This window comes from Mesoplodon bidens, assembly GCF_964165515.1.
Source record: "Mesoplodon bidens genome assembly, chromosome: Y".
NCBI classification, from domain to species: domain Eukaryota; kingdom Metazoa; phylum Chordata; class Mammalia; order Artiodactyla; family Ziphiidae; genus Mesoplodon; species Mesoplodon bidens.
Genome location: NC_138180.1, coordinates 16742913 through 16770541, shown reverse-complemented (window position 1 = coordinate 16770541; position 27629 = coordinate 16742913). Strand labels below are relative to the sequence as shown.

The 27629-nt window shown below is 44.9% G+C and overlaps 1 pseudogene across 1 annotated transcript; it reads right to left on the bottom strand.

The window, feature by feature from the left end:
* Nucleotides 1-27629, bottom strand: LOC308609659 (transcription termination factor 1-like; annotated as a pseudogene). Its single transcript has 11 exons — nucleotides 27459-27629; nucleotides 24795-24999; nucleotides 19780-20453; nucleotides 18224-18450; nucleotides 16925-17110; nucleotides 15910-15988; nucleotides 12496-12626; nucleotides 9188-9422; nucleotides 6368-6457; nucleotides 4707-4772; nucleotides 1-489 (listed from the first exon to the last, which is right to left on the bottom strand). The product of its transcript is annotated as a transcription termination factor 1-like (transcript).

The window sequence follows — 27629 nt, the reverse complement described above, 5'->3', positions numbered from 1 at the left end:
TTCCCAAGTTCCCCAACTGACTCCGATAGTCCAGGTTTGGGAATTACATATGTAAACCACCTACAAATGGCTGCAGAGAAGAAACTGTACCTCCAGTTTTTTGTGGATCAGTGGGTGTGCAGGCATGTGGTGTGAGCATGTGTGCTGTGCAATCCAGAAGCACTCGCAGCTCCTCACCCAGTGCTTGCTAAACGCCCGGCGGCCTGGTGACCACACTTCTCAAGCTCATTATCTCATTTAGTACTTTTGAAAGTCCTGTCAGGTAGGGGTTATAATTTGCCAATTTTTACCATTTTCCATTTGAAGAATCTGAGGTTCCCAAAAGTCACTACCCAAGGTCACACTACCAGCGTGTGTCCCCATATGCTGCGTTTTTAACTATTCAGATATCGAAAATACTGACCTGGAAAAGTCTTCTTCTGCCAAAACGGAACACAGGAAGCTTTCAGCTTATAAAATTTACTTTGGACATAAGATGGAGGAACACCCCTTTAGAAAGGAAAAGGTGTCAAAAAGTTAGTGGCAGTTTAAAAATTAATCATTTCAGTCCTGTGTACTAAGTGCATTGATTGAGGGGTGGTCTACAGACCTAAGCAGCTTTCTTAATCCTCATGTCTACACATGTGAGAAAAATAAGACACGTATGAAAAGCTATTGTTCATCTGGTTAAACACACACACACAAAAGGAAGAAAAACAGAAGTACAACAACACGGATTCTGTCTAAACTAGAATAATCTAAACTACCAGTTGAGAAGACAAGGTGTAACACTAGCTCACAGGGGCTGATGCTAACATTGTCTTCAGCCCCACCCTGAGGGCTCTCCGCAGAGCAACAAATAACGCTCACGACCACTCTGTGTGGGGCCTCCTATGCTTATCCCTCGTTTTGGAGATGGGGAACCCAAGAGAAGATGCCCAAGATCTTACAGTGAATAGGGGGGAAGGGCTGGGACTTCAATTGGGTCCACTCCAAATTCTACTTTTTTCTTTCTTTTTTTTTGATATCAGTGTTTTTTAATGGAAGTATAGTTAATTTATAATGTGTTAGTTTCAAGGGTACAGCAGAAAGATTCAGTTGTACATATATATATATATATATATATATATATATATAATTTTTTCAGATTTTTTTCCATTATAGATTATTACAAGATATTGAGTATAGTTCCCTGTGCTATACAGTAGGTCCTTATTGTTTATGTATTTTACATACTGTAGTGTGTATATGTTAATCCAAGCCTCCTAAGTTATCCCCCTACCTCCCGCCCGCTAACCCTTTGGTAACCATAAGTCTGTTCTCTATGTCTGTGAGTCTATTTGTGTTTTGTAAGTAAGTTCATTTGTATCAGTTTTTTAAAGATTCCACATATAATTGATATCCTATGCTATTTGTCTTTCTCTGTGTGGCTTATTTCACTTAGTATGATCATCTCTAGGTCCATCCGTGTTGCTGCCAATGGCAACATTTCACAAATCCTACACTCTTAACCACTACCTTCAGGCTAACTATATATTTGTCACAATGCAAAAGCAGGGGTCTGGATTTTTTACTTTACAAAGCTAAATAAAGTGGATGCTTACGATATTCTGGTGAGTCAAATCCACTTTTCATTTACAATAAGTAGGACGGAAACAACCACATCTTAAATATTTTTTTAAAGTGAAAATCACTAACTTCACTTCCTGGGCACTCATTTCCTAAGCCACAAAAGCGTGGCATATTTGTTTCAGTAATTAATTAATCTAGTTGTTATATGATTAGTGGGAATAACTGGATCTGCTAGGTATGTGGAAGTACAAGATGGCTGGGCTCTCTCTGCCTCTTCATGGCAGCAGCTGCCCGCCGCGTGTGCATGGCATGACACGCACTGTCTCCTTGCTGTCGTCCTCATCACGGTGCTGTTACAATGCTGCGCAGATGAGGAAACCGTGACGCAGAGGCAAGTGAGGGAATGACCTGCCCAAGGCTGGCTAAATTAGGAGCAGAGTCCCAGGACTTGACGCCCGGTCCACCTGACTGCAAAGCCCAAGATCTAGGGCATCTATGCCTTCCCTCTTCCCACAGCGCCCCACACACAGGTTGTTCTGCAGATCAAAGCTCAGGCTTCAAGAAGTAACAATAACTGACCTGGACATTTTCAAACGAAGTAGGTGTTACATCTCATTACGTGGAGATGCTTTCTTTAAAATCCTGCCTAAACAATTCACAAGGGAGGCTTAACGAACCTGAAGAGATCGAACTTCTAATTTAATTATTTTCACTGTTTTAATTCGTTATTAAAACTTTGAGGATGTACTATTTCCAATGGTATTTGACTGGATGCCATGATGTCTGTTTTACAGCTTTGAGATTTCTAAACCTTAACCAGAACAATCAATATTTAAGTATATAATTCTACTTAAAATCATTAAAAACCCATTTTAATTTAAGAAATGTGATCTGAGGCAATGTCACAAGATACACAAACATTTATTGGAAAAGTCAGATTTTTCAAAAGGGGTTTGATATTACAAAGGGAGGGAGCTGTCGACATGAATACTTCTTAGGATGGGAGTTGGTGGGGTACACAGCAGGACAGCCTTCCTTCAAAGCCCCTAACACCCTCCCCTCTCAGGGACCCACACCCAAGAGCTGGTGCCCCACCCCTGAGACGAGCTAGAAGAGGAAAGGGTTTGGAACCATGGGCATGTGTCTGTGACTCCCAACAGGGCCTGCCACGAAAAGATTCCAATTCTCCAAGTTAAAAAAAAAGGACTGATTGTTCTTTGTCCATAATCCCAAGGTGTAAATAACTAACCAGCAGAACCAGTTTACACCCTTCCTAATGGATCAGTGACAACCTCACGCCAGCAGCCACGTTTCTGAAAGGCAGCCAGGTTGTGGCAGCCCTGTTCCCCTCAGCACCCTTCCCGAACTAAAGGCCAGACAGTCCCTCAACATCCCCACCTCCCAAAGCCCACCAACCCCTGAGCCCTGTGATGCTCAACAGTTTGCATTGCTTAGAGGGACTGTGCTTTGCCAGCCAGCTCTCTGTTGCTTGGCCAGCAGTGAACTCAGGTCTTCAGAGTGATGGCCTCTCCTCCAGTGGCAGGAACTGATTGAAAATGCAAGGACCATAGCAATGAAGACAGACAGTGACAACCGATGAAATCTCACTCCTCAGAGGAGAAATGCAAAGGAACAGCACACCGAAACCACTGAGGCAAATCCGAAGAGGAACAGGAGCTTGATGTGGTCTCAAAATATCTCCCCGTGGCCGTTTCTTTTCACCAAGAGAAAAACTTACTTTTCTACAGTGGGGCAGTGTGGCAGAGGCCGCCAGAGCCAGGGGATCAAAATCAGAACCACATGCCTCATGATGGGATGTGACATGGTGACACAAACACAGCCTCCCCCGTGACTGATTCCCGTGTAAAATACAAAACCCGAATCTAACAGTGAAGAAGCGTCTGACAAACTCCCCAGCTGAGGCAAGTTCTCCACAATGACTAGCCTGTATTTTCCCACAATTTCAACATCGTAGAAGACAAAGACATTAACAGATACACACTACTGTATATAGAATAGATAAACAACAAGGACCTAGTGTACAGCACAGGGGACTATATTCAATATCTTGTAATAACCTATAACGGAGGGACTTCCCTGGTGGTGCAGTGGCTAAGAATCTGCCTGCCACTGCAGGGGACATGGGTTCGAGCCCTGGTCCAGGAAGATCCCACATGCCGCAGAGCAACTAAGCCTGTGCACCACAACTACTGAGCCTGTGCTCTAGAGCCCACGAGCCACAACTACTGAGCCCACGCGCCTAGAACCCATGCTCCTCAACAAGAGAAGCCACCGTAATGAAAAGCCCACGAGCCGCAATGAAGAGTAGCCCCTGCTCGCCCCAACTAGAGAAAGCCCACGCGCAGCAATGAAGACCCATCACAGCCAAAATTAAATAAATAAGATAATAAATATATTTTAAAAAATCTATAACAGAAATCATTTTGCTGTACACCTGAAACATTGTAAATCAACTATACTCCAATAATTAAAAAAAAGAAAAGAAAAGGCAGAACAACTCTGCTGTTTAGAAGACTCTAAGGAGACAGATCCTGGACTGGATCTTAAATCAGGGGGAAAGTGTTATAAAGGACAGGACTGGGACGCTGGGTGAAATTTGCATGGGGGCTGTGTTTTAGACAATAGTAGTGCATCAGTGTCAGGTGCCCTCAGTACGATCACTGTGCTGATGCAGAATAACAGCCTTGCTGAGGACATGGCGTCCACCACTAACACTGAAACGGTTAAGGGAAAGAATTCTATTCCCTTGTAGAAGGGAGCGGGAAAGGGAGGGATGATAAAGTCAATGTGGCAAATGGTAAAAGGCTAATTATGGGCAAAGGGACCATGGGTTCTTCATCCCAGTCATAGCTGGTGTGCTCCATGAAGCTTTTAAGAGACTCTGCACACATTTCATTCACTCTTCTCAGGTGTCTTGGGGTGGAGGTGGTGGTTGGAGCGGAGGGAGGACTGGTCTGATTTACCTGGTCTGGTACGTAGACAGGGTGTTCCCAATACATATATACACAAATACAATTTATAGATGAGTTCCATAAGCAGCAGGAATTTCAGTCCTGTTCTTCAAATCTGAGAGGCATTTATTAGAACTCCTCTCTGATTTTTTCATTAGATTAATATTAAACAAATGGCCTTACCCTATGGTGCTAGCAAGATCTTCCCAGTCTATTTCATTAACATCTTCCACATTTATTTCATTCAACCTATGAGAAAAAATAAAAATTAAGTTTTCAAGCCAAAAATCAACAGGATCCACATCTTCATGGGCTCACAGAATATTAAGAGCTGGAAGGCCTCAGCGTGTTCACCCCTGCTCCAGCTCCCCTGTTACACAGGCCCAGTGTCACTGGCATGCTAACCCAAGGTCAGCCCAAGGTCTTGGGCTGAGCTACAGACCAAAAAATCACCCTTCCTCCTCCTGAGCCCTTTGCATCTCCCACCAAGCCTAGTAAAAAACACAACTTCACAAGGAACTATATTAAATATGCTGTGATAAACCATAATAGAAAAGAATGAAATATGAAAAAGAATATATATATGTATAACTGAGTCACTTTGCTGTATAGCAAAGGTTAAACACAACATTGTAAATCAACTATACTTCAATTAAAAAAAAAAAAAAAACACAGGGACTTCCCTGGTGGCACAGTGGTTAAGACTCCACACTCCCAATGCAGGGCGCACGGGTTCGATCCCTGGTCAGGGAACTAGATCCCACATGTATGCCACAACTAAGAGTCTGCATGCCACAACTAATGAACCTGCCTGCTGCAACTAAGACACGGCACAACCAAATAAATAAATACAATATTAAAAACCAACCAACCAAACAAACAAAAACACAACTTCACCATTCAATGTAGACACACAAGAGTAGTATACATGTGTACTCAGCACTTACTAAGTGACAAACACTGGGTTAAGACCTTGATACCCACTAATCCATTTACCCTCAACACCACCTGATGAAGCTAGGGGATTATGTCCTTTCCACAGGCCAGGAATCAGGGTTGAGAGCTCGGGTCATTGGCTCAAGGTTTCATGACTCATAGGTGGTACCCACATTGGAACCCAGGCCAGCCTGACGTGAGATGCCCTCCTTGGCTCTGCTAGTCTCTGCTGTCTCTGGTAGAGGAGAAAAACCCCAGCCAGGCCAGCGTGGAGAACGAGGAAGCCCACCAATGAAGGAGAAGCAGGCTTCCTGACAGAGCGCAAGAATAATGAAGCTGGACAGGGCGGCCAGAATCCAAAGGTTTCTTCTGCTCTTTGCTGTTCCTCATTGGACATGAGGCCAGGTCCACTAGACTCGCAGTCTTTGTAAAACAGTTCTGTGTCTCCCTGTCGATCAGGGGAGGGAGGACTCTGCACGGACCAGGAACTCAAAGACAAAAGTAAAGACCAAGCAGCAGTGACGCCAACTAATGCATGCTAGAGAGCAGTAGGGCTCGGCCTGAAGTATTTACCTCCATTTTCCAATGGACAGAAGTAAGCAATGTCTATGTGAAAGCCTTAAAGACTCAAAGAGCTATGTTTATTGAGTGCATGCTACGTTTTGCATGCATTATTTCATTTCTTCGGCCAATAACACTAAGAGGCAGGTACTGTTATTATCATCCTCATTTAAGATGAACAAACCAAGAACTAGAAAGGCAGGAAACACATCCAAGGTCATGCACGTAGAAAGTGCTGGAACAGGAATATGAACCGTGGTAATCTTACTGCAGATTCTGCTGTTTAACAATTACTCTTTGGCTAGAGAGGAAAACGGGTAAAATATCGTCACTTTCTATTTCTGTACCTTTCAATGAGGTTGATCTTGGCCTGTAGGGCATTAAGTCCCCGGTATACGTCCCGACCATTTGTCCTCTTCTTGGTTAGAATTTCCGTCCTACATTGAAAGAAAGAAAAACAGTTTATTTTCGGGGTAAAGTTTCCATTAAAATGTCCTTTGTTTTCCTCATTTAAATTGTCCTTATTCAGAACCACTTTATAACTTTTGCAACTCATCACAGCTAAGATTTACCACCATCAAGAATATACCTTTTTAAAAGTTTTTTAAAGTGGGAGAGGGTAAATAAAGAGATAGAAAGTTGATGGTTATTGAAAATGAGTGATGGATACAAGGAGTTCTAAGTTGGTGTGTGTTACACAATTTCCATAATAAACAGTATAATAAAAGGGAGGAAAAAAAAAGAATAAGCCTGCTTGCAGGTGCTAAAGGATGCTGTGTAGACTCAATTTATTTTTGCTTGTTTATCAAACAGAGAGATATTGCTCTTATTACCATTATAGCTGCTGAAACACCAAACTACACAGATTTACTAAAGTGATCAATGACTCCATGATTCCTCTAAGGCCCCAAGTTCAAGGCTGAGGGAAAGGGTTCCCTGAAGTTCCTAATGAGAGAAGCAGCCCAATTAAAAATATTTAAAAAGTGCTTCTCTTGAAGAGTGAAATCTGTCACAATCTGATGGACAGATCATGAGCTGTGACATTTACTTTCTTGAGCAGGGAGGTACATGAGGCACACACAGAGAAACTGAGAGTTTTTACTAATAGCCGCCCATGTTCACTGGTTTGAAATGTACCCGCTGATGCCATTTCAATGTTTCATGAAGTAAACCTATGCTCAGCATTCAAGTTTCCTACTTTTTTCTTCAAATTAAAAAAGAACCCTTGCATGTTATTTAATTATGCTGATTCTGAAGCACGGCTCCCCTTCATCATTTCCTTTTTAAGACACTGACATATCATCTTCCAACCGAGGCTTTATAACCCACTCCTTTTTTAAAAGTAATTAATTAATTAATTAATTAATTTTGGCTGTGTTGGGTCTTCATTGCTGAACGTGGGCTTTCTTTAGTTGTGGCGAGCAGGGGCTACTCTTCATTGCGGTGCATGGGCTTCTCATTGCAGTGGCCTCTCTTGTCGCAGAGCACGGGCTCTAGGCAGGTGGGCTTCAGTAGTTGTGGCACACAGGCTCAGTAGTTATGGCTCACAGGCTCTAGAGTGCAGGCTCAGTAGTTGTGGCACACGGGCTTAGTTGCTCCACGGCATGTGGGATCTTACCAGGCCAGGGATCGAACCCGTGTCCCCTCCATTGGCAGGCGGATTCTTAACCACTGCACCACCAGGGAAGCCCCCACTCCTTTTTTTTTTTTTTTTTTTTTTTCCGGTACGCAGGCCTCTCACTGTTGTGGCCTCTCCCGTTGCAGAGCACAGGTTCTGGATGCACAGGCTCAGCAGCCATGGCTCACAGGCCTAGCCGCTCCGCGGCATGTGGGATCTTCCTGGACCAGGGCACGAACCCATGTCCCCTGCATCGGCAGGCAAACTCTCAACCACTGCACCACCAGAGAAGTCCCCACTCCTTTTTTTAAGCCTAAGATATAGGGGTAGAAAGGGCTCTGGTTCCTCCATATTACACACTTCCCCCCCAAAACATTATCTGTCCTTATTTCCTGAGGGTAGTCTTCTAGTAAGATAAATATTCTACAGCAGAACTGTAAGGTATATAAACAATACTCAGTATAATCTAGCAGTTTGCTTTTAACGTACAACATGCCCACTCTGGATTTCATTCTTCTTTAATGGTCAAGATGACGGAGCCCCCTTTATGCAGGATGATGGAGCCCCGTTTATACAGGAGACCTGGGTCGTGGGCTGTAGAACCACTGCTTCAAGCTGTCATGTTGCAGCTGAAAGTTAGCTCGGAATCCCTCCAGGGCTGGGAAAAGCTACGTTGGGCAAAGAACATGCAGCAGCATCTGGACCGAAACTACTTCTTCATGATGGATGTACCTAAAGATGTTCTAGGATGAAAGAGTATGACTGCCCTGCTTTGGATGAAGACAGAGGAACTGCTGAATTAGAAAGCACAAGTAAAAAGGTGGAGGTATTACTGATCACTACACTTGTGATTTCCCTCCTAAATATCCAGACGTTAATTTTGTATTTCTTTCATGCTATAAATAGGTAACAATCTTGTTTTATGAAGAAAGGGACAGAGTGAAGAAATCAGAAGTCAATATTCAATATTAAAAAGATTCAAGTTCTGTTTACAAAACAGAAACAGACTCACAGATACAGAAAACAAACTTATGGTTACCAAAGGGGAAAGGGGGCAGGAATAAATTTGAAATTGCAGATTAGCAGATACAAACTACTATATATAAAATAGATAAACAACAAGGTCCTACTGTACAGCACAGGAAACTGTATTCACTATCTTGTAATAAGTTACATTGGAAAAGAATCAAAAAAAATAATATATATGCACAACTGAATCACTTAGTACACCAGAAACTAACACAACATTGTAAATCAACTCTACTTCAATTAAATAAATAAATAAATAGAATAAAAAGGTCCAAGTTCTTTATGAAGAAGCCACACAATGAATCAGGGGTGGTTAAATGCTAACTTAAATCAGCTTTCGATATTGAAGTGCTTGGAGCAGCGGATTAGAGAGGATCATTCTTGACCTACTGTGAGGCTTTCCACGTGGTCGTTACAGATATTCTTAGTAACCTCAGCAGTCCACCCCTCTCCGGAAGTTGCTGAGAGAGGGGCAGGGAATGCTTCTTGTTGAAATTTATGTAAGAAGCCTCAAACTTACCACTTACTTTGACACTGCATCCAATTCCTGGTTTCCACTTTTGCCTCCACTTCTACCCAGGATATGCCTTTGTACAGTTTTTCCCAAACAACTGACAGGCGACCTTCAGGATTCTCTTGGAGTTTAGAATCCATCTCGTTTAGCTCCTGGGGAGACATTTCCTTTAGAATCACTTCTTCAACAGCCTTGATTAGTTTCTGGGTGTCCGTCTTGCTCCAAGCACCATGATTTCTTTCTGTTGACATAAAAGGATGGTCTTGAAGTTGCTCATCTATTTGCTTTCAAACACAATATTAACAACAAAATGATGATGAGGGGTATCTGTCATTTGACATCTCTCCAAACCCACAGAAGCTACAACACCAAGAGTGAACCCTAATGTGGACTGTGGACTCTGGGGGGTTAAGATGTGTCAAGGTAGCTTCACGGATTGTAACAAATGGACCACTCTGCTGGGGGGTGTTGAGAATGGGGGTGTGCCGTGCATGTGTAGGGCAGGAGATAAGTAGGAAGTCTTTGTACCTTCCTCTCACTTTACCTGTGAACCCAAAACTGCTCTAGAAAAATAGTCTTTTTTTTCCCTTAATTTATTTATTTTCTTTATTTTTTTGGCTGTGTTGGGTCTTAGTTGCAGCACATGAGATCTTTGTTGAAGCACGTGGGATCTTTTGTTGCAGCGCAGGCTCTTTGTTATGGTGCACGGACTTCTCTCTAGTTGTGGCGTGTGAATTTTCTCCCTCTAGTTGTGGTGCATGGCCCCTGTAGTTTGTGGCATATGGGCTACAGGGTGCGTGAGCTCAGCAGCTGTGGAACACGGGCTTAGCTGCCCCGCGGTATGTGGGATCTTAGTTCCCCGACCAGCGTCCCCTGCATCTGAAGGAGGATTCTTTACCACTGGACCACCAGGGAAGGCCCAAAATAAAGCCTTTATAAACAAAAAGGTAAATCAGACACTTTTCAGAAGACAATGGGCAACATCTCAATTACACAAACATAAAACTATCAGTTATGCACTTCCCTGGTGGTGCAGTGGTTAAGAATCCGCCTGCCAGTTCAGGGGACACAGGTTCGAGCCCTGGTCCAGGAGGTTCCCACATGCCGGGGAGCAACTAAGCCCACGCGCCGCAACTATTAAGTCTGTGCTCTAGAGTCCGCGTGTCAGAACTACTGAGCCCTTATGCCACAACTACTGAAGCCTGCGCACCTAGAGCCCGTGCTCTGCAACAAGAGAAGCCACGGCAATGAGAAGTCCGTACGCCACAACAAAGAGTAACTCCCGCTCGCCACAACTAGAACAAGCTCGCGCGCAGCAATGAAGCCCCAACGCAGCCAAACAAAACAAAACAAAACCAAAAAAACTATCAGTTACATGCAAATCAAAATGAAACTACGAAAGTGGCCAGAGTTTCCTTTTAAGGACCAATCACACTCACACACACATACACACACACACACACATACACAACCAACTGCAAAGAAAAAAAATCCTTTCTTAATGCAATCTTTTTTTTATCTTCGAGAAAGCTGTTCTTCCTGTTTCTAAGAGTAATACCTACTGCAAGAAATTGTGAGGTTCCCAAACATTTAGTGGAAAGAGAATAACCAAACGACTTTCATGTTATATAAATAACTCTCCCCAAGAGTTTCTGGAGTGAAATTAACAGCTACAATGGTGTCACCACAGTACTTGATGAAGGCACCTGTGAATTTCTTTTTTTCTTTCTTTTTTTTACATATTGCACTCATTAAGCTATTTTTTTTAATTAAAAAACATTATTTGGCTGTGTTCGGCCTTAGCTGCAGCACGTAGGACCTTCGTTGTGGCACACAGGTTTCTCTCTAGCTGCAGAGTGTGGGCTTAGTTGCTCTGCAGCATGTGGGATCCTAGTTCCCTGACCAGGGATCAAACTCATGCCCTCTGAAGTGGAAAAGTGGATTCTTAACCACTGCACCACCAGGGAAGTCCCAGCACCTGTAAATTCCTAAAGCCAGTCCTTGGTGCAGGGCATCAAAAGCTTCTATGATTCGCTCTTCTTGTCTACATGCTCACAGTCATGCTAAGGAAGAGGCCGCAAGCTGGAAGGCTACAGATATCTTCGATCTGGCCTACAGAATGTTATTGTTACTATTTCCCCAATAACAATTTGGATGAATATTTAAAAATCAAGAGAATCCCAAGAGGGTTTTCCCTGGTAGGGCAGTGGTTAAGAATCCGCCTGCCAACGCAGGGGACACGGGCTCAATCCCTGGTCTGGGAAGATCCCACATGCCATGGAGCAACTAAGCCCATGCACCACAACTACTGAGCCTGCGCTCTAGAGCCCACGAGCCACAACTACTGAGCCCATGTGCCACATCTACTGAGCTTGCGCTCTAGAGTCTGTGCGCCACAACTACTGAAGCCAGCGCGCCTAGAGCCCATGCTCCACAGCAAGAGAAGCCACCACACTGAGAAGCCCGCACACTGCAACAAAGAGTAGCCCCTGCTCACCGCAACTAGAGAAAGCCCGCTCACAGCAACGAAGACCCAACACAGCCATAAATAAATAAATAAATAAATAAATAAATAAATAAATAAATAAATTTATTTTAAAAAAGAGAGTCCCAAGAAAAAAAAGATCTTGATTTCACACACACGTGCAAATCCAGATGTTTGCTTTACTTCTTGGAAACTGGCAGAATTGGCTGTGCTGAGTCTTCGCGTGGCACCGGTGGCCAGAGTTGGTGGCACAAAAGGCGTGGTCTCCACCACCTCAGAGTTTACCACGTGCGGACATGCAGACGCCTTGCTGGGACCCGCTGCACGGCTCTGCCTGCAGGGCCGGAGCATGTGAGCCTCTGGGCTGAAGCTAACACCCACTAAGGACTGTCTTCTGAAAGCAACTGGGGACTTTTTAAGGTGAAGAATATAACCAAGGAAGCTTTTTATGAAAGAAGAGAACAGACAAGAGACGACTGACACTGGCTTTGGGAAACGTCCCTGACTAACAGGCCCTCCCTTTGATGGTTTCCCTGGTCACCTGGGGGAAAGGACCTTGGTGGCCCAGGTTCTCCTGCCCACCGGCTGAGTGGGTTTCAGTTTACCTGGCAGTTGGAGTCACACTGAAAGCTACTGACATAACGTGTGGCAGAAATCAGTCTGGTGAATAAAGGCTGCATCAATATGCATGAAGAAATAAATGAATCAGTAAGAGAATGGCTGAAAGAGTGATGACTCTCTCAGAAGACAGGCCTGCAGTGATGCCTGGGCCCTGGGCCACTGTGGGCTGATTTGTTCACCAAAGTGGGCTCTAGAGACCACGACTTACAACTGCTGATCTGGGAGAACTTCAGGGCCACAGAGAGGCTACTTCCAGACATCATCTCGCCAATCTTTCTCCAGTCGTTTCCATGGAGGGACTGGTATATCTTTAGCTTCTCGGTATCTCCTTTGCTATACCTTAGAGGAAGGGAAAACAGATCACAGCTAAGCGTTAACCACAAGCTTAAAACCACTATTCTCACTGCAGCACGCTGCGACGCTGGGAGAAGCTGTATAGGGCGGGCTGTCAGGAAACCTGCTCAGCGCAGTCCTACCAAGGTCCTGAGCCCAGATACTTCCTGTCTCGGCATCACAACCATGAGCATCCTGTAAGTCAGTCACCGCAGTCCCTGGCTCACTTACACAGAGGCCAGGACAAATAATCTGATCATGCTATTCCCCAGCCAAATCCATAAAGGCTTCACACAATAAAACCCAAACTTCTGACTGTGCCTGCAAAGCTCGGTGCTCCCTAAGTTCAACCCTATTGGCCTTATCGGCCTTTCTCACCTCGAAGCCTCTGGACCTGTGTTGGGAATGGCCTCCCTCCACCGCTGGAAAGCTCCTGCAAGCTCTTCAGAAGCAGCTTAAATGGTGCATCTTCAGAGAGGGCTTCCCTGACCACCTGGTTGGAGGTGTCCTGCTGTCCTCTCCCACAGGACACTCTGCTGCTCTCTCACTGCCCCCATCACCACTGGCAACTGTACGCTCGTGGCTTCCCTGGTTTATCTGACCCGTCGTCTAGGCCACCACTGGCCAATGGAAATATGAGCCACAGATGTCATTTAGAATTTTCTAGTGGTCAGGTGAAAATTAATTTTATTAATTTTTTTAAAGATAATTTATTGGCTCAGGCAATTGAAAAGTCCAGATACAAGTGGGCCCTAGGGTGAGCTTAATCCAGGAGCTCAGTCAAATCACCAAGGACCACTTTCCACCATTCCACTCTGCCTTCCATGTGTTTGGGGGTTTTATTTAGCGGCAGCATGCGGCATGTGGGATCTTAGTTCCCCAACCAAGGATCAAACCCACACCCCCTGCAGTGGAAGCACGGAGTCTTAACCACTGGACAACCAAGGAAGTCCCTAATTTTATTTAGTTTTAATGAATTAATAACATATCTTGTTTAACTCAATATACTAAAAATGCAGCCATTTCAACATGTAATCCGAACCTAAAAGTATGAATGAGATACTTTACACTCTCTTCTCCACACCAAGCCTTCTAAGTCCATTGTATACTTCACTCTTCAGCGCATCTCAGCTTGGACTAACCATAGTTCAAGTGCTCCATGGCCACATGAGGCTGGTGGTCACATGGATGGACAGCACAGCTCTGGAGGGGAAGTCCTCGGAGGGTGGGGACCCTGTCAGTTTTCTACACTTTGGAACCCGGTAATGCTTGACAGACAACAGATGCTCAATAAAGATGAGACAGGGACTTCCCTGGTGGCGCGGTGGTTAAGAACCTGCCTGCAAATGCAGGGGACATGGGTTCGATCCCTGGTCTGGGAAAATCCCACATGCTGTGGAGCAACTAAGCCTGTGCGCCACAACTACTGAGCCTGAGAGCCACAACTACTGAAGCCCGTGCGCCTAGAGCCCATGCTCCACAACAAGAGAAGCCACCGCCATGACAAGCCCACAAACTGCAACGAAGAGTAGGCCCTGCTCGCCACCACCAGAAAAAGCCCGTGCGCAACAACAAAGACCGAACACAGACAAAAATAAAAGATGTGACAGATGCCTTAGCACAAATCGGTCACAGTTTAAGGAAGTTAAGAGGCAGCAATCCCACATAAAAGCAAATACATTAAAAGAAAAGAACTAAAGTGCACTATAATATATGCAGATTTTGAGATTAAACATCTTAAATGTTTAAGGGGAAAAAAGCCATCATTATGACATTTTATAATTCCTTTTTGGTGGGAAGGAAGAGGGGTCAGAAGTGGTAGTTTATGTTATTACTAATGCAACACAAAAGCAGCCCTAATAAAATACTAACCATTTCTAATGAGGATGATCCACAACTACCGGGGGACAGTAAGATCCTAGCATTCTCAGAAATGGATCTAAAATGCAGAGCATGGTGAACAGAGATGCGAAATCCTTCACCATTAAGAATCAAGCTTTTTAGCAGTTTCCTTTATAAGGCAAGCAGGGTCTTCCTGAGATTTAAAACAAGACTTAAAAGTACCCTTGAAGCAACAAAAAAGAGGACATGAGAGAAAAACAGAGTGTACGAAAATGAGGAAACAGGTGTACTGACCTCCATGGCCCCTTGGAGCCTTACAATTCTTTGATTTTTGACTTTCTATGGTTTTTTCACTTAAGAGTTCCTTAAGTTGGAAACATACTTTAAGGGTAAATGGTCAGCACAACACAAGTAATATGGTACCAGTGAATGAACTTTATTATCAGAATGACAGACCTTCATTATTTGAAAAATGCCATTTCCCACAGTGATGTAACAGGTAGAAAAACAGGTTACCTCACTCATTTACCAAAAGCATCATTTTGGTCCCACTTAAAATGTCACCCTTAGTGAATTTCCTTAAAGTACATGGCGGGGGCTTGGGAAAAAGAGAGGGCAGGTTTCAGTCTGTGTGGAGGCGCCTTTCCTCTACTTCCGGTTTATTTCTTTTGGTAAAAATTTTTAAAAAGAAGCCGAGGTCATATCAATGTTACGTTCTGATAGTACCTATGTCCTGATTCAAGATCACGGCGCTCAGTAGGACCCAACTGGCCGTGACAGATTCACTCCATCTGCCTCCTGGAAGTGAGATCAGTAGTTGAGCCCTAGGTGGCTGTCTGGGCCCTCAAGGGTAGGAGCTGATGCTTTCTCCCTCATCCCTTTGTCCTTAAGCAGAGTGCTTACCCACCACTGACGCTCAGTCTACATTTGATTTATTTGGAATGTTGGAAACAGAACATAATTGGGTATTTTATTTAGGAAAAAAGGGAGGACAGAAAGGCTACCGCCACATGAAGCTCTGCATTGATGTTACCGAATCACACTTAAATGACCTCACACAAATGCTCACCCCCACCTTCAAATATTTACTGAAAACCCAAAGCACTGGGCTCAGTGCTGAAGGGCACACATCACACTGAGAAGGAACGTCTGGGTTCGCAAGGAGCTTACAACTTAGGAGACTGCCGAGAAAACTGCACAGGTGACGCTAAGAGGCAGCGCGTGGAGAATGCTACAATTGACAGCATAAAGTAAAAGCCAGGGATTTAGAAAGGGGAAGATGACAGAAGATTTATTCAAGAGGTGGAAACTGAAAGGGACTTTGGAGACATACACCTGACGGCACATCTGGTTTCACACACGAAACTCTTCACGATTTTGTTGTGTACGTTTTGATTTACAGTATCAGCAAAGACTAGAGAAATGCTCTGCTCAAGTTTTTTCTTACCTGCCTTTGTAATTGTTGACATCAAACATCTTCTTTGCTCGACAGTATATGAGTTTCCAGGGCCAGGCAATGCCCTTACCTAAAGTCGGAAGAGAGGTGGTCAGAGGGACAACCGGAGCGTGGCATGAAACACAGTCGCAATTATAAAAGAAACCCAGAAGGGCCCCTTTTTACAGCACACGCTATCCTAGACCCCAGGTGGAGGGTGCGGTTTCCTATGTCCTGCAGAAAGCCGTCTTGGGGAGCAGATATACAAAATCCCCAGTTTCCGTGGCCATCTCTGGAAACTAGATGCTTAGTATGTAGGGGCTCTAGCTTCTGTTCTGCTAAATTCACGGAAAAGACCCTTATTAGGCAAAGAGCTTTTACCGTAATCTGGAGGTGGAGGACACACTCCAGCAGCTCCCCATAAGATAAACAAAAAAACTTTGCAATTGAATAAGCTTCTTCCTGCTTTGCCACTCTAAAGATGAAAGGATCCCCCAGCAGGGGCTCACTGTTCTGTTTTCCTTTGTGCATTTCACCTAAGAAATTATCCTCTTTAAATTCAAGAGAGATTTTTTTTCCAGTCCAAACCTACATTGCTTCGTGACCTTCTAACTTCCCCAGGATACCTCCAAGAGGAGGGTTCCAGCTCAAAGCGCAAAAATGGCTCTACTTAAAAAAACGTCTGAGACTCTGGTGTATACCAGAGTACTTTGTGCAGTGTATGCAAAAAATACACAATAGAGGTCAAGAAGAGAAACCAAAACCGTAATTGTTACCAAGTAGGAAAGCTGGAAGCTGATCATCTAATTTGTTAGAAAATCTGTAAAAGCACTATCCTTGGGAGACGTGAACACATTCCAAATCCCTGAACGTATAGGCTGGCAATAAAAATACTATTAACGTAGCAGCGGCTAACATGCACTGCATGTACTGGACGGGCCAGGCATTGTGTTCAATACTCACCATGGTTATCTGTGCAAGGCTGGAAGGCTGCAGATGGTCAAAGAGGCCACAGTTCTAAACTTACCAACGTGCAATCTAAACGAGTACTTTCTTTTTAAGTCGGTGATTAGAGATTTCTCCTCTGGGTATCTGTCTGTGTACAGCAGCTTGTCTGCATTCTCGATTCCTGTCAGAGACAGAAATTCTCGCACATTTTTCTCTAACTGCTTATTTTCCTTCACGGAAATCTTGCCAAATTTAATAGCGACACCTAGGATTTGGGGAAGGAGAAAAAGGTACACAACTGTCAACAATGAATGAAAGCGAACCACCGTTTTGTCTTTAGCAATCACAACAGCACCCGTCAGCTCCTCCCCACCTATCGGGGAGCAGCCCCTGCTTGTGCCCTTGACATTGGCTCTCCTGCAGAGTTCGGCCAAAGCCACACTGTCCTCCCAAAGTCTTCCCTGGCCATCCTACTCCAATGTGACCTTTCTTGTGTCATCAATTCCTTTTTACACAGTTATTTAAGAAATAAATTAACAGTAATAGATATTCATTAAAAATTCAAACAGTGTTGAAATAAAAGTTTAAAAGAAGCGCCCCCCCCCCCACTTCACTATCCTCTGCCCCTCCTCCCCCCAAGGCAGTGCTGGGAACTGGGTGGCACAAACATGAACATGTATATTCTCTACGAATATATGTTGGGGGGAGGTGGGGACAATGTCACTGCAATTTACGTTCTATTCCTCGTCATAACTCAAAGCACTCAAGTCTCCTTATTATTGACTGCATTACACAGTACATTTTCCTAATCTTAAACTTATTTTAAAAATCTTTTATCACTTGCAGTACACAACCTTACATTTGTAGTTCATTCTGAAACCCAATAAGCTTTCTGGGAGGTTCTTGTAACACAGTGAAATCAAGAAGGAGACCAAGCTGGGTGTTGCCTGAAGCCATGCCCACTACAACCAGCTCACCCTCAAATTAATATCCTTGAAATTACACCTCATCAAAGCTGATGATGTTGATATGCGTGTTTTAATTTGATTTCACTTGTGCCCCCCTCCCAGTGTCTCAACCACTTAACCTCCTCCCCCTCTTCTTCCGGGCTTGATCTTCTAGTCTGTGGATCACCTGGATCCATTAGTCCCGTTTTTCCTCGCCTCCCCTACCAGAAGTTGGGCACAGAGGAGGAAAACTAGTGCACTTCAGTTTGGTAATTTTACAGTGCAGATAATGATTCTGGAAGGAGATAAAGCTGAAAGTAGCTAAGGGATGCTCTTTGTGAATCTATAAATATGAACCACTCACAAAAGAAAGTCAGGGCTAGTTACGCATATAGAAAAGTTCAACAAATATTCAAGTCCCACAAGCTTACCCTGGGCTTTAAATTCTTTAAAGCGTCCCAAGTCATCCCGATATATTCACTTAATTGTAGTGGCAGCCCTCTCCTTGATATCAGGGAGGAACTCCTGGAGCTGCCTCACAGTGGAATCCAAATCCACGTCTGAATTATCTGAATCTCTCGAATCTTCAGATAAATATTTCGTTTCAGGATCTTTAGCCGACTCCAAATTGCTTTCTTCTTCATTTGTGGGTTCTAATCTAAGGAGAAAAACTGGATTGATTAACACTGACAGGTCACGTGCCCTAATGGCTTTCAGATTCTTTCCTTACAGTGACTCTCCCTTTGACTACGACAGCATTAAAGCTGGAAGGGATCTTGGAGTTGATTCCGTCTGTGATGTCTGAACTCTTTAATGTAGCTTTACTAACTTGGATACACCTCAGAGGCTGCCTGGAAGGTAAACATGTCGCCTTAAGCCCTATTTCCACCAGGCATTGCTTATGTTACTATTTCTCAACTCTATTGTTTCAGATATTGACTTCCTCATAAGCTCAGCCCTCTTCTACACCCATGGATACTCAAGACACCTCCCCCCCACCAATGAGTCGTTTTATAATAATGGTTACTAATTAGTTAAGTCAATATTCAGGGTTTACATCGTTACAATTGCTTCCTTGCAGTTAACAATGGCCACATATTTTCCCCTTGGCAGTATAAAGAAAACATAGTCTTCTATGTATCTATCACTAATTCATTCCCACAGACTTTCTGCCAGATGTGCAAAGGTGTTCTCAGCCAAGGGCATCAGCTAACCACCCAGACAGGAAACTGAAACAAAACAAAAACAAAAACAAAACTGTACGCATTTGTCTGAGCAAAGGGTCAACAGCTTTCACAGGTCCACAGCCCCATACAAGTTAAGAACCACAGGCCGAGAACATTCCTGCATCATTATCAGTGATCTAAAAATGTCCCCAAAGAGAGGGCACAGAGGATGATGTGAGTTGGGCCCTCTGCCATTTAACTTCTATGTGAAACTATTTTAAGCCAGGACAATCTAGCAAATGTAAGAACGTCACAGAGTAGAAAAGGGGAGAAAACCTGTCCCAACTCCCAGGAACTGAAATAAAGTGCTTCAAAAAAATTCCTGCATCTACTCATCGGCCAGTATACTTAAATGATAATTATATAAAGAACGATATCTAAGTTTCTTTTATTAGGGAGAACCCTAAGTCAAGTTTTTTTCCTGTTCTGTGGCATTCTAAGTTCTCTGATCCTTTCTCCTCTCTCTGTACATATAGACAAGGTAATTGTGGGGTCTTAAAATTCTTTTTAAACTTATACATAGAATTTCAGGGCTGGAATAATTCTTAGTGAAAACAGACTGTAACTGCCTTATTTTGTACATGAAGAACGCAAAGTACCTGCCAAGTTACTCAGTTAAATGTGCACGACATCCTATACATTCGATGGTCTATCTCTTTATGATTTCTGCCACTTCCTATGGCCGTGCTGAACAAAGAGGTAACGGGCAGACTTCACACCCAAGACGCACACCATCAGAAGGCTCTACACCCACACGTTACCTCTGCACCTCTTCCGAACAGGCCTGGGGTTTCTCCTCTTGTGGCCTGGGTTTCACACTTTCTTCAATCAAGGTACCAGTACCTTCCACTGAATCAAAGCGCGTGTCCTCAGAGCTCGTCCTGAGCACTGAACACTCACCAGCAGGTGCCACGGCAGTATCAACAGAAGATCTTCTCTTCCTTTTCTTAGACTTTTTCTTAAGGCCACTGGACTCCTGATTGCCCCCTGCAGTCCCGACCTCACCAATCACTTGAGATCCCTCTGAGTATATGTTCTCAGCGCTCTCAGGCGCAGGCAAGGCCTCGAATTCCTGGTCACTTGGACGCTTCCTCTTTCTTGTCTTAGACTTGCTTTGATCTGCAGACACTGGTAGTTGTGCGATTTCACCTTCTTGGCCCATGGGAGGCTGGGGTTCCTGCTCTTGGGATTCTGATCTGGGCAGGGTGATGCTTGCACCCAGACTCTCCTGGACAGCATCACAGGACCTGACTTTCCTCCGATGTTTTTTTATGCTTTTTCCCCCGAACTTTATCATGCAGTTCTGACTCATTTTCACGTGACTTAGTAACTAAATGTGCTTCAGGCCCTTTTGTTGACTTTTGCCGCTTGCTTACATCAATGTAAATGACATCGACATGCTTTCTAAAATTCTTGGGTGTGTTCACAATGTTTTCTTTTTTTTTTTAATTCTGTCTCAATTATCCTTTATTTGTAGTTTACCTTGAATTACTCTGGTAACCTATTGAAGTTTTTTTTTTTCCTCCAATTCGCGCTGTCTCGGCGCACGTACGTGTCACCAGCTCTTTTTTTTTTTTTTTTTTTTAATTTATGGCTGTGTTGGGTTGGGTCTTCGTTTCTGTGAGAGGGCTTTCTCCAGTTGTGGCAAGTGGGGGCCACTCCTCATCGCGGTGCGCGGGCCTCTCACTATCGCGGCCTCTCCCGTTGCGGAGCACAGGCTCCAGACGCGCAGGCTCAGCAATTGCGGCTCACGGGGCCAGCCGCTCCGCGGCATGTGGGATCCTCCCAGACCAGGGCTCGAACCCATGTGTCTGGCATTGGCAGGCGGACGCTCAACCACTGCGCCACCAGGGAAGCCCCCACAATGTTTTCTTTATCCACCAGGATGTACACAATACCTGTTTCCTTATAGACTCCCAAAGCACATTTTCCTCTCTTTTTATTCTTTTTCGGTATAGAAGTGGTCTTTTCAGGCTCATCACACATTTCTGATTGTTTCAAAGCAGAAGAAACAAGATGCTGGGCATCCTTTCTCTTTTTTTTTTTACCCTTAGTTATGTCAGCCGGTTTCTTTGCCAGGGAGGAGTCTCTGAATCTTTCATGGGGATGCCTCCCATGTCTCTCCTTATGTACAGAATGCTTGATCTTTTTCTAGACGAAAACTGGAGTGTGGGTTTCCAATCTGCTTGATCCTCCTTCCATTTTACTCCTATAGGGAAACAGAACCACATGGTTTCTTTTTGCAGAGCATTTTAAACATTAGCCTCAGGAGGAAAAAAAAAATCACACAAAAACGAAACTGCAGGACAAATGGCAAGCCTGGAGTCATGATTATAAGTTTTCCATTATTCTAAATGTGTAGCAAGCTCACTGTAATTCACTTGTCTGGTTCCATTGCCTTTATGATATGGAAAAAATATAGTTAATTGAGAACAGTGCTCTGCCATGATCGGGCCCTTGTTCCCCCATGGCCTCATCTTCTACCTCTCCTCTCAAACTCTGTTGCTCCAGCTACACGGGACTATTTTTTTTTTTTCGGTTCCCCAAACATGCTCCAATCCTTTCCCTGGCTTGAGGTCTTATAAATCACGACTCCCTCACTCTGGGCCGCTCTCCGCTGTCTCCTACCCCTCCCTGCCTCCTTTCATCCTTCAGAGCTTGGCTTGAGCATCGCTTCTTCCAGAAAGCTTTAAAAGAATATAAACATTATGATACCATGCATCCTGAGTTAAGACAATATAAATGTTATGATGACGTGTATATTGAGTTAAGAGAATACATACATGATGATGCCATGTATGTTACATTCAAAACACAAAATCGTTTCATGTATCTTTTCTGAATGGATACATATGTAGTAAAACTATGAATAGAGCACGGGGAATATAACTGGTAAATTCAGGGATTAGGGACAAGTAGAGAGCCAGTTACTCTTATATCTTCAATCTTTTATTTCTTAACTGGAGTAACGAGTACAGGGGTATTTGTTATATTTTTGTCTACTCTTATTTGTCTACTCTTTTAAAGTGAACTGAAATAGTTCACTTTCTAAAAAGCAAGGGGCAGAACAAGAATACAGACTCCTTTCACTGAAAAATAAGCATTAAGGACTTCCCTGGTGGCGCAGTGGTTAAGAATCCACCTGCCAGTGCAGGGGACACGGTTTCGAGCCCTAGTCCAGGAAGATGCCACGTGCCACAGAGCAACTAAGCCCTTGCACTACAACTACTGAGCCTCTGCTTTAGAGCCCATGCTCCACAACAAAGAGTAACCCCCCGCTCGCTGCAACTAGAGAAAGCCTGCGGGCAGCAACGTCGACCCCACACAGCCATAAATGGATCAATAAATTTATTTTTAAAAAATACAAGCGTAAAAACAAGCAACTGAAGGATGTAAACATACTGTTTCAAGTATTTACCAAAAAGAGAGAGAGAGAGAGAAAAGAAAGAAACCTTTCCTGACCCTTTGAGCTTGGTCCATTCCCCAAATGCTATACTTTCATAGCAAACTATTTTTCTTTTGTAGCATTTAGCCCAGCTGTGGTTCAGAGCGGGAACATCAAGTATCCACTGACCTCAAACTAGTAGATCGCATCTTTGAGAAAGAGGCTGAATGGGCCTTGTTAGTGTCCAACAAAATGTCCAAGTTCTGCAATAAGTTGGAATGAAGTTTAATAAGGCTCCAATGTCAATTCTTATACAGAGCACGTGCATCCTGGAGTTTAAGTACAGGAATAGAAATGTACTTCACAAAAGACATGGTTAAAAATATAATTTTACAAACACATCTTACAACTCTCCTTGCTCCGTATTGCTTCTGGGTTTCAATTTTTAAGATTTTATTTCTCTGCGACTAAAAGTAATACTAAAGGTAATACGTTTACATGGTTCAAACATCAAAATAATCTGCCCTTATTTTCCCTCCTTTCTCACAGAGAAGGCAGCATCTGTATATTCTGATCTGCATTTTGCTATTTTCACTTAACAACAGATCCTGGAGACCTCTCTGTGTCAGTGGTCTTTCAAGTCTGAATGCTTAAGCACCTTTTCTACCAGAAGGTACCTACTTTCTCCTCGGTAGTCAAGAAACTATAAGAATTGTCTAGCTGGAAGGATGGGGAATAACAAACATATGGACTGATACCTATAAGCCAAAACTACCAGCCTCAGGATCTCACCTCCAACGGAGGCAACAGGAGCTTTGGTTAAGGCCTTCCTACCTGGTGTCACCCAGAGATGCACAGAAACCCCTTCTTAACCCACTTCTTTGCAGCTTCCATCTCCAAGACACGCCCCCTGAGACTGCTCCAGTTAGAGTGCCTATGACCTTAGAGCCACTAAATTCAAGAGATACTTTCCTGGCCCATCTTTCAGGATCTCTCTCTCTCTCTCTCTCTCTCTCTCTCTCTCTCTCTCTCTCTCTCTTTGGCTGCACCACGTGGCTTGGCGGAATCTTAGTTCCCTGACCAGGGATCGAACCCGTGCCCCCTGCAGTGGAAGCACAGAGTCCTAACCAATGGACCACCAGGGAATTCCCTCAGGATCTCTCAATAACAATGAACAGAGCAGATAATTCCTTTTAGTATTTTTACCTTCCATTAGTTTCTTTCTTTCTTTTTGTAAATACCTTCTATGCTTCTCCTTCTGGTCTCTTGAACTCAGCACCACGTTTTAAATATATAGTCACGTCCCACTAAAACCTTCTTATGGCTTCTCCATTATTCTTTGTAAGTTTATTTATTTTATTTTATTTATTTTTGGCTGTGCTGGGGCTTCGTTGCTGTCTGTGGGCTTTCTCTAGTTGCCGCGAGCGGGGGCTACTCTTCATTGTGGTGTGCAGGCTTCTCATTGCCATGGCTTCTCCTGTGGCAGAGCACGGGCTCTAGGAGCGCAGGCTTCAGTAGTTGTGGCGCACAGGCTTAGCTGTTCTGAGGCATGTGGGATCTTCCCGGGCCAGGGCTCGGACCCGTGTCCCCTACACCGGCAGGTGGATTCTTAACCATTGCACCACCAGGGAAGTCCCTCCATTATTCTTAAAATAAAGTTCCAAATCCTTACAGACCTACCATGCCCTTCATGAGCTAGTCTAGTCCATGCCTACCCCTCCACCGCTCATTTCTCCCTGGGTTTCAGACATCCTGTCTTCTTTCCGTTCCCAGAATACACCGTGATCCTTCTCGTTATCAGGGACTTTACAAAAGCATCTCATTTCCCCAGGAATGCCTTTCCTCCGTTACCTTTCTGCGCTATAACTGGTCTAAGTTTGAAACTCACTTTCTCTCATCACTTCTGGGTCCCGCCTTCTCGTTACAATGTTTCTCAACAATCCAGCTGCTTGCCTACTGCACTTCGCTCCGTTGGGACAGAACCGGCCTCCTAAGGGCTGGGATCTTCTCGTCCGTCTGGCTCCCAAATGATTCCCCGGCATTCGATATGTATGGATATACATTTACTCACACTTATTCGGAACATACCACTTCCCGCCTTTCAGGGACGTGCCCAAGCCTGGTCCCGATCCCCTCCCCACTTTGGGGTGCCCTGGAGACCCTGCTCTGCCCCGAGGTGGGCGTTCCGGGGCTGAGAGGGAGGAACGAACGAGAGGTTCCCGAGTGGAGGGGCCTGGAGCGGCTGCGGAGAAAACAGGCGCCACCCTCATCCCTGGGGACCTGGGCCAAAGGCGGGCCTCCGGGGAGGTGAAGACAGCAGCCACACACCTCTCGGCTCAGACACGCCAACTGGGAAAAAAGCCGGAGCAACTATAAGGCGCTTTCACTTACCTTCCGAACGCGTGGCCACCTGCCTTCCAATCCGGAAGTGCTGGTGTGGCGAAGGCGGAAGTGGGTGTGTCACTTCCGGCCCGCCCCCTTCGGCATCGCCCTGCCGTAGCAGCTCGCTGGCTGTGGGGCTGTGACTCGCGTCGTTTTCTGCCCAATTTGCTCCCGGGCTTGTTGCGAGTGGGGTGGGACAGGGTAGAGCGGGATCCTAAAACTAAGAAAGTGGGACAGAGCCCTTCCGCCGACTTGCTTATTCGTGCATGCATGCCATTTATTCAACAGTTTTTTTTGCTGAGGTCCGTCTGCAGTCTAGGAGTGAACAAGATGCTGAGGGCTAACCTGAGGAAGACAGAAAACAAACTAATCAACCAAGATAATTTCAGATTATCCTCTAAGGAAAATAGATCAGAGTAATGTGATAGGGAGCGACTAGGGACAGTGAGAGCTAGGTTAGATAGTAAGGAAGGCCCTTGGACGAGTGACCGTTGAGTTCTAAATGAAAAGGGTGAACAAAAATCGATGGAAGAGTGTTCCAGGCTGGGAGCAAATCCAGGGGCCCTGAACTTGGTTGCTGCAGGAACTGAAAGAAGGCCAGGGTAGCGGGAGCACCGTGAGTGACGGGGACAGAGGTAAGGGGTGAAGTCAGGGGATGGCAGGGGGTCAGCGGTGTGGAGTCTAATGCATATTGAACTTAGGTGGAGGTTAGAGGTAGAAGAAACCTTGAAGATCTATTCCGATTCTCCCATTTCCACTGAGTCCTGAAGAAACTTAGCTTATGATTAAAAGTAAAGCTTTAAGCAGGCCATCAAGTCGAGGCCAGTATACATGCCACCCAAACTTTTAGTCTTACTGCATAGTGAAGACAATCACACCAGCAAAGAGATTTCTCATGGAATCCTATAACAACCCCCTGTTTTAGGAAATCTTTATTAGGTAATATCAGCCTTACTTTGTGGATGAGAAAACTAGGGCTTCATGTAACTTGTCACAGGGGAACTTATGTGGCCCCAGCTAGGATTCAAACCTGTGATCTTCCTACTACTGCAGTATCCTGCGCCTTGCTGCACCACCTGACTTCCTCTGTGTGAGCTGCCAAGCAGCTTTGATTAAAAAGTGCACAACACGCACTTATGTGAAAGTCTGAAAGTGAAGCAGACTAGAGAAACCATAAAGCGTACATCATACACCTGTCACCACCCAAGGGCCTCTTCAGGCCTTGGATGGACAGTCGGAAGTCTGTCTGATTTGCTCTGGAAAGGCAGTGCTGCTGTTGTCCACTGTTGCTGTGCAAGGCCGTGCAGTGAAGGTTTGTTGTCTGTGCAACTTCTCTGTGGTGAACCCTTTACCCAGAGCCTTGTGGATATTTGCACATTTAATGAAGATGATAATGATGGGTGAATGACGGCACTAAAGGCTGGAACTAGAAGGCAGACTAGGGATCATCCAGGCTAGTGGTTCCCAAAACACTGCACCAATCACTCGGGAAGCTCTTAAAAAGTGCAGATTTCCCACTTTGCATACAGACTGCATACCAGGCACCATTATTGTGACATTGAAATCCATAGACATAATAGCATTGTAGTTCTGTGTGAGACTGTCCTTGTTCTTGGCAGGTACATGTATTTAGGGTCAGATATGATGCTGTCTGCAGATCTTTTCAAAATGGTTTAGCAGTGTGTGTGTGTGCATGTTCACACACACACACACAGAAAGTAAACGTGGCAAATACTAAGGACCAGTCAATCTAGGTGAAGTCTATATGGGTTTTCCTTGTACTCTTCTTTCAAAGTTTCCATAGCTTTGAACTTAAAAAAAAAAATCCAAAGGGGAAGAAGGATTAAAATACAGATTCTCAGATCCCATTTCCAGATATTCTGATTCAGTGAATCTGTATTTTTCAACTTCCCTTTTTTCTGTTGCACAAAGTTGGGTACCATTGATTTCATTCAACTCTAGACTTTCCCCCCCTACACATTTCACAGAAGAAAATACCGAGGACCCAAAAGGTGACTAATTTGAGATCACACAGTGGTTTAGCAGTAACATCAGGCTTGGCATGCGGATTTCTATTTCATTCTGAAACACGTAACGCTCTGCCCCGGTGTGTGTGTGTGTGTGTGTGTGTGTGTGTGTGTGTGTGTGTGTGTGTGTCGCTGGGAGAAGTGGGAAGGGGCGGCGAGAGGGGTCGTGGTGAGTGGGGGGGTGTATGTGTCTTTGACTTGGAAGTCAAGTGTAGCTGGCCTTCTAGAACTCCGTCGCTTTTAACACAGCCCAGTGGTGATTCTTGGGTTTTTCTCAGGTCTACTTAAGAAAACTCAAAACACGTCCACTGAGGTGGCCGCCAAAAAGTTTCCTGAAAGTAAATCGACCAGCCCTGTTCCAGTGCCATTGGTCTCCTGTCACCATGGAAACGGACGGTTCCATTCTTCCTCAAGGGGTGGTCGTGATTTTCTCTCCTTTTCGAATCCACAGCGCAGAGCCCAGAAGGCGCTCTCAGGAGCCAGAGGGGCTTTTGTAGGTCTTAGTGCTCCTTGCAACGAGGGGGCGGCGCGAGGTGGGCGTGCCTCGCTCCGGAGGGAGCCCGGCGTCTGGTGTCCACCCCGGCGTCCGGGTGGTATGTCCCGGGACTGGCGGAGGGCCCCTCCGAGTTCCGCACCAGCCCCCTACCTGGGAAGGCCGCTCGATCCAGCCGGCTGGTCGACTCGCCACGATCCCCAGGATGCCAGAGGCCAGGACCTCCTGCCACGACCTCACGCGACGGAAGAAGAAGCAGCCGGTGCGCCACACCGTCAGCCAGATCTGCCTGCCCCCGCGGCGGCCCCTGACCGTGGCCGACAT